General features: G+C 45.0%; 1 protein-coding gene across 1 annotated transcript in view; it reads right to left on the bottom strand.

The window, feature by feature from the left end:
• LOC106564018 (carbohydrate sulfotransferase 12) overlaps positions 1-10,147 on the bottom strand; it is a 22,911-nt gene extending 12,764 nt beyond the window's left edge. The window contains exon 1 of the mRNA XM_045690577.1: positions 9,999-10,147. The gene's annotated coding sequence lies outside the window, so the exon portion shown is untranslated. The remainder of the gene's footprint in view (positions 1-9,998) is intronic.
• Positions 10,148-12,591: the final 2,444 nt, after the last annotated feature.

The raw sequence follows: 12,591 nt of genomic DNA on the forward strand, positions 1-12,591 counted from the left end.
GCCTGAACATGTTGGGTTCTAGTCCACCTGATAATGTTGGGTTCTAGTCCGCCTGAACATGTTGGGTTCTAGTCAGCCTGAACATGTTGGGTTCTAGTCTGCCTGAACATGTTGGGGTTCTAGTCAGTCTGAACATGTTGGGGTTCTAGTCAGTCTGAACATGTTGGGGTTCTAGTCAGTCTGAACATGTTGGGTTCTAGTTAGTCTGAACATGTTGGGTTCTAGTCAGTCTGAACATGTTGGGTTCTAGTCAGTCTGAACATGTTGGGTTCTAGTCCACCTGAACATGTTGGGTTCTAGTCCGCCTGAACATGTTGGGTTCTAGTCCGCCTGAACATGTTGGGTTCTAGTCCGCCTGAACATGTTGGGGTTCTAGTCCGCCTGAACATGTTGGGGTTCTAGTCCGCCTGAACATTTTGGGTTCTAGTCCGCCTGAACATGTTGGGTTCTAGTCCACCTGAACATGTTGGGTTCTAGTCCGCCTGAACATGTTGGGTTCTAGTCCGCCTGAACATGTTGGGTTCTAGTCAGCCTGAACATGTTGGGGTTCTAGTCAGTCTGAACATGTTGGGGTTCTAGTCAGTCTGAACATGTTGGGTTCTAGTTAGTCTGAACATGTTGGGTTCTAGTCAGTCTGAACATGTTGGGTTCTAGTCCACCTGAACATGTTGGGTTCTAGTCCGCCTGAACATGTTGGGTTCTAGTCCGCCTGAACATGTTGGGTTCTAGTCAGTCTGAACATGTTGGGTTCTAGTCCGCCTGAACATGTTGGGTTCTAGTCCGCCTGAACATGTTGGGTTCTAGTCCGCCTGAACATGTTGGGTTCTAGTCCGCCTGAACATGTTGGGGTTCTAGTCCGCCTGAACATGTTGGGGTTCTAGTCCGCCTGAACATTTTGGGTTCTAGTCCGCCTGAACATGTTGGGTTCTAGTCCACCTGAACATGTTGGGTTCTAGTCCGCCTGAACATGTTGGGTTCTAGTCAGCCTGAACATGTTGGTTTCTAGTCCGCCTGAACATGTTGGGTTCTAGTCCACCTGAACATGTTGGGTTCTAGTCCGCCTGAACATGTTGGTTTCTAGTCCGCCTGAACATGTTGGGTTCTAGTTCGCCTGAACATGTTGGGTTCTAGTTCACCTGAACATGCTGGGTTCTAGTTCACCTGAACATGCTGGGTTCTAGTTCACCTGAACATGTTGGGTTCTAGTTCGCCTGAACATGCTGGGTTCTAGTCCACCTGAACCTGTTGGGTTCTAGTCCACCTGAACATGTTGGGTTCTAGTCCACCTGAACATGTTGGGTTCTAGTTCACCTGAACATGTTGGGTTCTAGTTCACCTGAACATGTTGGGTTCTAGTTCACCTGAACATGTTGGGTTCTAGTTCACCTGAACATGCTGGGTTCTAGTTCACCTGAACATGTTGGGTTCTAGTCCACCTGAACATGCTGGGTTCTAGTCCACCTGAACATGTTGGGTTATGTGCTATAGGATGAATAATGTCTGACTGTTTTACCTCCAACACCACCAACTCTACTGAAATACTCCTCCACCTCTCCCACCCACCCACCCACACACACTCTACAAACAACATTCATTTATACAGTAGACAGAGTATACAGCTCCTGTTGAACACAGTGTAACCATTCACTGACCCACCTCTCTCTCTCTCTCTCCCTCTCTCTCAAGGCTATGCTCACTGAGTCTGTACATAGTCAGAGCTTTCCATACGTTTGGGTAAGTCACAGTGGTCAGGTATTCTGCCACTGTGTACTCTCTGTTTAGGGCCAAATAACATTCCAGTTTGCTCTGATTTTTCTTTCCAATGTGTCAAATAATTATCTTTTGGTTTTCTCATGATTTGGTTGGGTCTAATTGTGTTGCTGTCCTGGGGCTATGGGGGGCTGTTTGTGAACAGAGCTCCAGGACTAGCTACAGGTTCATCTCTCTGTAGGTGATGTCTTTGTTATGGAAGGTTTGGGAATCACTTCCTTTTAGGTGGTTGTAGAATTGACTGGCTCTTTTCTGGATTTTGATCATTAGCGGGTATCGGTCTAATTCTGCTCTGCATTATTTGATGTTTTATGCTGTACACAGAGGATTTTATTAAGTCGTATGTTTTTTCCCCCAAACACCACTTTCCATCAATTTGTATAGCAGACCCTCATGCCAAATTGAGTCAAAAGCTTTTTTGAAAACAACAAAACATGAGAAGACTTTGCCTTTGTTTTGTTTGTTTGACAAGTAGGGTGTGCAGGGTGAATAGGTGGATTTTCCCAAGGTTGTTGTTGAAGCATATCCCACAGTAGTTATTGGGGTCACATTTGTATCCACTTTTGTGGATTGTGGTGATCAGTACTTGGTTCCAAATATTGGGGAAGATGCCAGAGCATCTCTCTCTCTCTCTCTCTCTCTCTCTCACACACACACACTTACCTAAGGCCCCTCAGACCAGGTTCTTACTGCTCCTAGCAAAACTGTCAGACCAGGTTCTTACTGCTCCTAGCAAAACTGTCAGACCAGGTTCTTACTGCTCCTAGCAGAACTCTCAGACCAGGTTCTTACTGCTCCTAGCAGAACTCTCAGACCAGGTTCTTACTGCTCCTAGCAGAACTCTCAGACCAGGTTCTTACTGCTCCTAGCAGAACTCTCAGACCAGGTTCTTACTGCTCCTAGCAGAACTGTCAGACCAGGTTCTTACTGCTCCTAGCAGAACTCTCAGACCAGGTTCTTACTGCTCCTAGCAGAACTCTCATACCAGGTTCTTACTGCTCCTAGCAGAACTGTCAGACCAGGTTCTTACTGCTCCTAGCAGAACTCTCAGACCAGGTTCTTACTGCTCCTAGCAGAACTCTCAGACCAGGTTCTTACTGCTCCTAGCAGAACTCTCAGACCAGGTTCTTACTGCTCCTAGCAGAACTGTCAGACCAGGTTCTTACTGCTCCTAGCAGAACTCTCAGACCAGGTTCTTACTGCTCCTAGCAGAACTCTCAGACCAGGTTCTTACTGCTCCTAGCAGAAATGTCAGACCAGGTTCTTACTGCTCCTAGCAGAACTGTCAGACCAGGTTCTTACTGCTCCTAGCAGAACTGTCAGACCAGGTTCTTACTGCTCCTAGCAGAACTGTCAGACCAGGTTCTTACTGCTCCTAGCAGAACTCTCATACCAGGTTCTTACTGCTCCTAGCAGAACTCTCAGACCAGGTTCTTACTGCTCCTAGCAGAACTGTCAGACCAGGTTCTTACTGCTCCTAGCAGAACTGTCAGACCAGGTTCTTACTGCTCCTAGCAGAACTGTCAGACCAGGTTCTTACTGCTCCTAGCAGAACTGTCAGACCAGGTTCTTACTGCTCCTAGCAGAACTCTCAGACCAGGTTCTTACTGCTCCTAGCAGAACTCTCAGACCAGGTTCTTACTGCTCCTAGCAGAACTGTCAGACCAGGTTCTTACTGCTCCTAGCAGAACTCTCAGACGAGGTTCTTACTGCTCCTAGCAGAACTCTCAGACCAGGTTCTTACTGCTCCTAGCAGAACTCACAGACCAGGTTCTTACTGCTCCTAGCAGAACTCTCAGACCAGGTTCTTACTGCTCCTAGCAGAACTGTCAGACCAGGTTCTTACTGCTCCTAGCAGAACTGTCAGACCAGGTTCTTACTGCTCCTAGCAGAACTCTCAGACCAGGTTCTTACTGCTCCTAGCAGAACTCTCAGACCAGGTTCTTACTGCTCCTAGCAGAACTGTCAGACTAGGTTCTTACTGCTCCTAGCAGAACTCTCAGACCAGGTTCTTACTGCTCCTAGCAGAACTGTCAGACCAGGTTCTTACTGCTCCTAGCAGAACTCTCAGACCAGGTTCTTACTGCTCCTAGCAGAACTGTCAGACCAGGTTCTTACTGCTCCTAGCAGAACTCTCAGACCAGGTTCTTACTGCTCCTAGCAGAACTGTCAGACCAGGTTCTTACTGCTCCTAGCAGAACTCTCAGACCAGGTTCTTACTGCTCCTAGCAGAACTCTCAGACCAGGTTCTTACTGCTCCTAGCAGAACTGTCAGACCAGGTTCTTACTGCTCCTAGCAGAACTCTCAGACCAGGTTCTTACTGCTCCTAGCAGAACTGTCAGACCAGGTTCTTACTGCTCCTAGTAGAACTGTCAGACCAGGTTCTTACTGCTCCTAGCAGAACTCTCAGACCAGGTTCTTACTGCTCCTAGCAGAACTCTCAGACCAGGTTCTTACTGCTCCTAGCAGAACTGTCAGACCAGGTTCTTACTGCTCCTAGCAGAACTCTCAGACCAGGTTCTTACTGCTCCTAGCAGAACTCTCAGACCAGGTTCATACTGCTCCTAGCAGAACTGTCAGACCAGGTTCTTACTGCTCCTAGCAGAACTCTCAGACCAGGTTCTTACTGCTCCTAGCAGAACTGTCAGACCAGGTTCTTACTGCTCCTAGCAGAACTGTCAGACCAGGTTCTTACTGCTCCTAGCAGAACTCTCAGACCAGGTTCTTACTGCTCCTAGCAGAACTCTCAGACCAGGTTCTTACTGCTCCTAGCAGAACTCTCAGACCAGGTTCTTACTGCTCCTAGCAGAACTGTCAGACCAGGTTCTTACTGCTCCTAGCAGAACTCTCAGACCAGGTTCTTACTGCTCCTAGCAGAACTGTCAGACCAGGTTCATACTGCTCCTAGCAGAACTCGGCTAAGCGAAAGTGAATGTCTGTGCTTGCATACTCCTTCAAAAGACCTTCGCTTAAATAACGAGAACAAAAAAAGCAGCAATATTCCTGTTTATCCCTCTTGAGACAGCATTGCCAGTAACACTTTCTTAAAATAGTCTGAATTAATCTAAGATAAATCAAGAAATCTGTAAATCATTTTGATGTTTTTTACAAGGTCTTAGTCACGTATTTTTACATCTAAAATTGGTGCAGTAATTCTCAAGTGAAAAAACTTGCATGAAAACTAGTCGTCTCTTGTTGAATAACAACAAACAATCTCTTTAAAACCTGGCAGGGATATTGTTGGGGCCTATAGCTTTATCGCAGGTTAAAACCTGGCAGGGATATTGTTGAGGCCTATAGCTTTATCGCAGGTTAAAACCTGGCAGGGATATTGTTGAGGTCTATAGCTTTATAGCAGGTTAAAACCTGGCAGGGATATTGTTGGGGCCTATAGCTTTATAGCAGGTTAAAACCTGGCAGGGATATTGTTGAGGTCTATAGCTTTATAGCAGGTTAAAACCTGGCAGGGATATTGTTGAGGCCTATAGGTCCTGGCAGGGAATTTGGGGCCTATAGCTTTATAGCAGGTTAAAACCTGGCAGGGATATTGTTGGGGCCTATAGCTTTATAGCAGGTTAAAACCTGGCAGGGATATTGTTGAGGTCTATAGCTTTATAGCAGGTTAAAACCTGGCAGGGATATTGTTGAGGTCTATAGCTTTATAGCAGGTTAAAACCTGGCAGGGATATTGTTGAGGCCTATAGCTTTATAGCAGGTTAAAACCTGGCAGGGATATTGTTGGGGCCTATAGCTTTATAGCAGGTTAAAACCTGGCAGGGATATTGTTGGGGCCTATAGCTTTATAGCAGGTTAAAACCTGGCAGGGATATTGTTGGGGCCTATAGCTTTATAGCAGGTTAAAACCTGGCAGGGATATTGTTGAGGCCTATAGCTTTATAGCAGGTTAAAACCTGGCAGGGATATTGTTGAGGCCTATAGCTTTATAGCAGGTTAAAACCTGGCAGGGATATTGTTGAGGCCTATAGCTTTATAGCAGGTTAAAACCTGGCAGGGATATTGTTGAGGTCTATAGCTTTATAGCAGGTTAAAACCTGGCAGGGATATTGTTGAGGTCTATAGCTTTATAGCAGGTTAAAACCTGGCAGGGATATTGTTGAGGCCTATAGCTTTATAGCAGGTTAAAACCTGGCAGGGATATTGTTGAGGCCTATAGCTTTATAGCAGGTTAAAACCTGGCAGGGATATTGTTGGGGCCTATAGCTTTATAGCAGGTTAAAACCTGGCAGGGATATTGTTGAGGTCTATAGCTTTATAGCAGGTTAAAACCTGGCAGGGATATTGTTGAGGCCTATAGCTTTATAGCAGGTTAAAACCTGGCAGGGATATTGTTGAGGCCTATAGCTTTATAGCAGGTTAAAACCTGGCAGGGATATTGTTGAGGCCTATAGCTTTATAGCAGGTTAAAACCTGGCAGGGATATTGTTGAGGTCTATAGCTTTATAGCAGGTTAAAACCTGGCAGGGATATTGTTGAGGTCTATAGCTTTATAGCAGGTTAAAACCTGGCAGGGATATTGTTGAGGCCTATAGCTTTATAGCAGGTTAAAACCTGGCAGGGATATTGTTGAGGTCTATAGCTTTATAGCAGGTTAAAACCTGGCAGGGATATTGTTGGGGCCTATAGCTTTATAGCAGGTTAAAACCTGGCAGGGATATTGTTGAGGCCTATAGCTTTATAGCAGGTTAAAACCTGGCAGGGATATTGTTGAGGCCTATAGCTTTATAGCAGGTTAAAACCTGGCAGGGATATTGTTGGGGCCTATAGCTTTATAGCAGGTTAAAACCTGGCAGGGATATTGTTGAGGTCTATAGCTTTATAGCAGGTTAAAACCTGGCAGGGATATTGTTGAGGCCTATAGCTTTATAGCAGGTTAAAACCTGGCAGGGATATTGTTGAGGCCTATAGCTTTATAGCAGGTTAAAACCTGGCAGGGATATTGTTGAGGCCTATAGCTTTATAGCAGGTTAAAACCTGGCAGGGATATTGTTGAGGTCTATAGCTTTATAGCAGGTTAAAACCTGGCAGGGATATTGTTGAGGCCTATAGCTTTATAGCAGGTTAAAACCTGGCAGGGATATTGTTGAGGCCTATAGCTTTATAGCAGGTTAAAACCTGGCAGGGATATTGTTGAGGTCTATAGCTTTATAGCAGGTTAAAACCTGGCAGGGATATTGTTGAGGCCTATAGCTTTATAGCAGGTTAAAACCTGGCAGGGATATTGTTGAGGTCTATAGCTTTATAGCAGTTTAGTTCAGACAGTCTCTTGACACCTTCAGACTGAGACACTGCTGTAGGAAAAGGCATCCGCTTGTATACCCTCCCCTCCAGTACATCCATCTTGGAGTAATAACCTAGGACCCTCCCCTCCAGTACATCCATCTTGGAGTAATAACCTAGGACCCTCCCCTCCAGTACATCCATCTTGGAGTAATAACCTAGGACCCTCCCCTCCAGTACATCCATCTTGGAGTAATAACCTAGGACCCTCCCCTCCAGTACATCCATCTTGGAGTAATAACCTAGGACCCTCCCCTCCAGTACATCCATCTTGGAGTAATAACCTAGGACCCTCCCCTCCAGTACATCCATCTTGGAGTAATAACCTAGGACCCTCCCCTCCAGTACATCCATCTTGGAGTAATAACCTAGGACCCTCCCCTCCAGTACATCCATCTTGGAGTAATAACCTAGGACCCTCCCCTCCAGTACATCCATCTTGGAGTAATAACCTAGGACCCTCCCCTCCAGTACATCCATCTTGGAGTAATAACCTAGGACCCTCCCCTCCAGTACATCCATCTTGGAGTAATAACCTAGGACCCGACCCTCCAGTACATCCATCTTGGAGTAATAACCTAGGACCCTCCCCTCCAGTACATCCATCTTGGAGTAATAACCTAGGACCCTCCCCTCCAGTACATCCATCTTGGAGTAATAACCTAGGACCCGCCCCTCCAGTACATCCATCTTGGAGTAATAACCTAGGACCCTCCCCTCCAGTACATCCATCTTGGAGTAATAACCTAGGACCCTCCCCTCCAGTACATCCATCTTGGAGTAATAACCTAGGACCCTCCCCTCCAGTACATCCATCTTGGAGTAATAACCTAGGACCCTCCCCTCCAGTACATCCATCTTGGAGTAATAACCTAGAACCCTCCCCTCCAATATATCCATCTTGGAGTAATAACCTAGGACCCTCCCCTCCAGTACATCCATCTTGGAGTAATAACCTAGGACCCTCCCCTCCAGTACATCCATCTTGGAGTAATAACCTAGGACCCTCCCCTCCAGTACATCCATCTTGGAGGAATAACCTAGGACCCTACCCTCCAGTACATCCATCTTGGAGTAATAACCTAGGACCCTCCCCTCCAGTACATCCATCTTGGAGTAATAACCTAGGACCCTCCCCTCCAGTACATCCATCTTGGAGTAATAACCTAGGACCCTCCCCTCCAGTACATCCATCTTGGAGTAATAACCTAGGACCCGCCCTCCAGTACATCCATCTTGGAGTAATAACCTAGGACCCGACCCTCCAGTACATCCATCTTGGAGTAATAACCTAGGACCCGACCCTCCAGTACATCCATCTTGGAGTAATAACCTAGGACCCGACCCTCCAGTACATCCATCTTGGAGTAATAACCTAGGACCCTCCCCTCCAGTACATCCATCTTGGAGTAATAACCTAGGACCCGACCCTCCAGTACATCCATCTTGGAGTAATAACCTAGGACCCTCCCCTCCAGTACATCCATCTTGGAGTAATAACCTAGGACCCGCCCCTCCAGTACATCCATCTTGGAGTAATAACCTAGGACCCTCCCCTCCAGTACATCCATCTTGGAGTAATAACCTAGGACCCTCCCCTCCAGTACATCCATCTTGGAGTAATAACCTAGGACCCTCCCCTCCAGTACATCCATCTTGGAGTAATAACCTAGGACCCGCCCCTCCAGTACATCCATCTTGGAGTAATAACCTAGGACCCGCCCCTCCAGTACATCCATCTTGGAGTAATAACCTAGGACCCGCCCCTCCAGTACATCCATCTTGGAGTAATAACCTAGGACCCGACCCTCCAGTACATCCATCTTGGAGTAATAACCTAGGACCCGACCCTCCAGTACATCCATCTTGGAGTAATAACCTAGGACCCGACCCTCCAGTACATCCATCTTGGAGTAATAACCTAGGACCCGACCCTCCAGTACATCCATCTTGGAGTAATAACCTAGGACCCGACCCTCCAGTACATCCATCTTGGAGTAATAACCTAGGACCCTCCCCTCCAGTACATCCATCTTGGAGTAATAACCTAGGACCCTCCCCTCCAGTACATCCATCTTGGAGTAATAACCTAGGACCCTCCCCTCCAGTACATCCATCTTGGAGTAATAACCTAGGACCCGACCCTCCAGTACATCCTTAGGGTTCTGTGTCTAGTGAAAGCATCTTCCTCTTTGGTTCTGTTATAGTCTTAATTTAATGGCCTCAAGGATTTCCTGATTCATCCAATGTTCAGTTCTTTGTTTAATTCTTATGGTTTTCCATGGAGCCACTATATCCACAATGTTTAAGAAACTGTTGTTGAAACAGTCCCATGATTATCAGTCTCAACCAAATATTACCCACATGTCCACTTTGAAATGATGTGGTGAGCCCAGTGGATCTCTCTCTCTCTCTCTCTCTCTAGCACAAACACCATCACCCTCTCTTTAGGCTACCTCTCTCTCTCTCTCTCTCTCTCTCTTGCACAAAGACAATCACTCTCTCTTTCCCCTCTCTCTCCCTTTCTCCTTCCTTCCACTGCGGTTTCCTGCAATCATCCTGGGCCTGTCCTGCCAAGACATAGCCAGTAACTCCCGCTTCCAACTGTACACGTATTCTCTTTTTTCTCTCTCTCTCTCTCCTCTTAACGTCTATGTTGAGATCACTGTGTATTCCCCATTTCCCCAATCCCCGCTGACACATTTTATAAATCCCGATTCATCTCAAATAACGGCCTCACAGCAGGGTATTACTGTAAAATGACATCGGTTAACTAACTACCTACCAGCTGTTTTAGTCGATTTGTTACCGGAAAGAAGATAGAGGAAGCAACTCCGCTGAAAGTACAAACTGTTCTATTCACAATAACATCCGGCCGGTTTTAAATGTTTTTATTTTAATTTTTCTTAAGTAACGGTTTTTCGTTTACCTCTTTGTTCGCTTCCATGGTTGCCCGCTGGCTGGCTGTCCACCTCGACGTAATGCTGGGTGTCAAGTCTGGTAGGTAGATGAGGGAGAGAGAGCACACAAAGCAACGGGGCAGCACCCGAGAACCGAGCACTGCAAAGACAATCGCGAGACTTCTTGTGATCTCGTCTATCACCTCGGCAGTCTATAGATTGTAGAACCGGGAAGGTAGCTGCAGCTCAATATGGGTATTTTATTTATTATATTTTATTTAACATTTATTTCAACTAGGCAAATCAGTTTAGAACAAATTATTATTTACAATGACGGCCTACCCCGGTCAAACCCAAACCCGAACGACGCTGGGCCAATTGTGCGCCACCCTATAGGACTCCCAATCACAGCCGGTAATGATACAGCCTGGAATCAAACCAGGGTCTGTAGTGACGCCTCTAGCACTGAGATGCAGTGCCTTTAGACCGCTGCGCCATTCTGGAGCCCTTGGTCATGGCTAGAAGGGACCCAGTTTTGTAAAATTAACGTCAGATTGTAATTTTTGTAGCAGGTTAGGAGAACTAGGTTAAGGTTAGGAAATGGGTTAGGGTTAACAACCAAAAAATCTACTTTCGACATTAATCTGACGAAGGCTGGATCCCTTCAAGCCATACCCTCCTTATGGCGACCGGCGTGTGGGCGAATGGTTGTGTCGAAAGGAAAGTGGTGGGCGTGTGGAAAGGACAGGGTGTGACGAAAGCTTTCTGCTATAGGTTACATGGTTTTGTTTGAGCAATGTTTTTTTTTCTTCCGTTTCTTACCACGTGGAATATTGCCTCAGAAATATAACACTCGTACGAGAACTTGTGAATTCAATATAGACTTTAATACAGAGTAGCAAAGCCGAACCCTTCCATGGAAAAGACTAAATTGTCATATTACAGAGTCCTATCTTTATAGGATTCTGTCTTTGCTTAACGTATAGAGTCCCCTCCCTCTATATGAAAATAGCTTCCCTTGACCGTTCTTTACCATTATCTCTCCATATCAGTTGTTGCTTGTTAACGCCCACATCTGACAGCTGTATAGGTTATAATGGTAGCAGGGCCTGGTCCTATATGTTACATTCCTTATATAGCCATTCTGTCTCCACTCTTCAAAGTGGACAGCCTAAATGCTGCTAATAATGGAAACGGAATCAGAGTCATGAGTTTAGCTCCCACACTACCAAACATTGAGCTTCCATACCACGAGAGTTTGGACTTATGTTATGAAGCCAGAGGATGAGTGTGGATCTTATTTCACTGTTAGTTTCACACAAATGATTGTAAATGTGCAGTTATAAAACTGATCGTTTATTTTTTATTAGAAGTACTGGTGATGGTTACTGTCAGACTGGTCTCATAGACTAGATGTAACATAGTAAACGTAAATCCAGGATAGATTGATATGGTAACATAGTAAATGTAAATCCAGGATAGATTGATATGGTAACATAGTAAACGTAAATCCAGGATAGATTGATATGGTAACATAGTAAACGTAAATCCAGGATAGATTGATATGGTAACATAGTAAACGTAAATCCAGGATAGATTGATATGGTAACATAGTAAACGTAAATCCAGGATAGATTGATATGGTAACATAGTAAATGTAAATCCAGGATAGATTGATATGGTAACATAGTAAACGTAAATCCAGGATAGATTGATATGGTAACATAGTAAATGTAAATCCAGGATAGATTGATATGGTAACATAGTAAATGTAAATCCAGGATAGATTGATATGGTAAGTATGATATGGTTAGATAAAACAGAAGGTTACTTATTTTAAGGCAAAAACAAAAGGATGGTTGTCGGTCGGGTATATAACGCGAACTTCTAGCAACCCAAAGGTTCCATGTCCAAATCTCATCATGGACAACTTTAGCATTTTAGCTAATCAGAAACTTTGCAGCTACTTACTACTTATTATCTACTTTGTAACTATTTAGCATGTTAGCTAACCCTTCCTCGAACCCTTTAACCTAACTTCTAACCAACCTTAACCCTAACCTAACTAACGTTTAGCCACCTAGCTAACATTAGTGTTAGCCACGTAGCTAACATTAGCCACAATACATTTGGAATTTGTAACATATAAATTATGATGGAAATCCACAAATGAATATATACCATACCAAACGTAACATATCATATTAAATGGAGTGTCTCGGACTGTAACTGTCACCCTGATACTACATTTAACAAAAATATAAATGCAACGTGCAACGATTTTACTGAGTTACAGTTCATATAAGGAAATCAGTTCATTGAAATAAATGCATTAGGCACTAATTATGGATTTCACATGACTGGGAATACAGGTATGCATCTGTTGGTCACAGATACCTTTAAAAAAAGGTAGGGGCGTGGATCAGAAAACCAGCCCGTATCTGGTGTGACCACCATTTGCTTCATGCACTGTGCCACTAAACAGTAGACCCCTTCTTCACATAGAGTTGATCAGGCTGTTGATTGTGGAATGTTGTCCCACTCCTCTTCAATGGCTGTGTGAAGTCGCTGGATATTGGTGGGAAATGGAACACGCTGTTATATACGTCGATCCAGAGCATC

The sequence above is a fragment of the Salmo salar genome, chromosome ssa12 (assembly GCF_905237065.1).
Source record: "Salmo salar chromosome ssa12, Ssal_v3.1, whole genome shotgun sequence".
Classification (NCBI taxonomy): domain Eukaryota; kingdom Metazoa; phylum Chordata; class Actinopteri; order Salmoniformes; family Salmonidae; genus Salmo; species Salmo salar.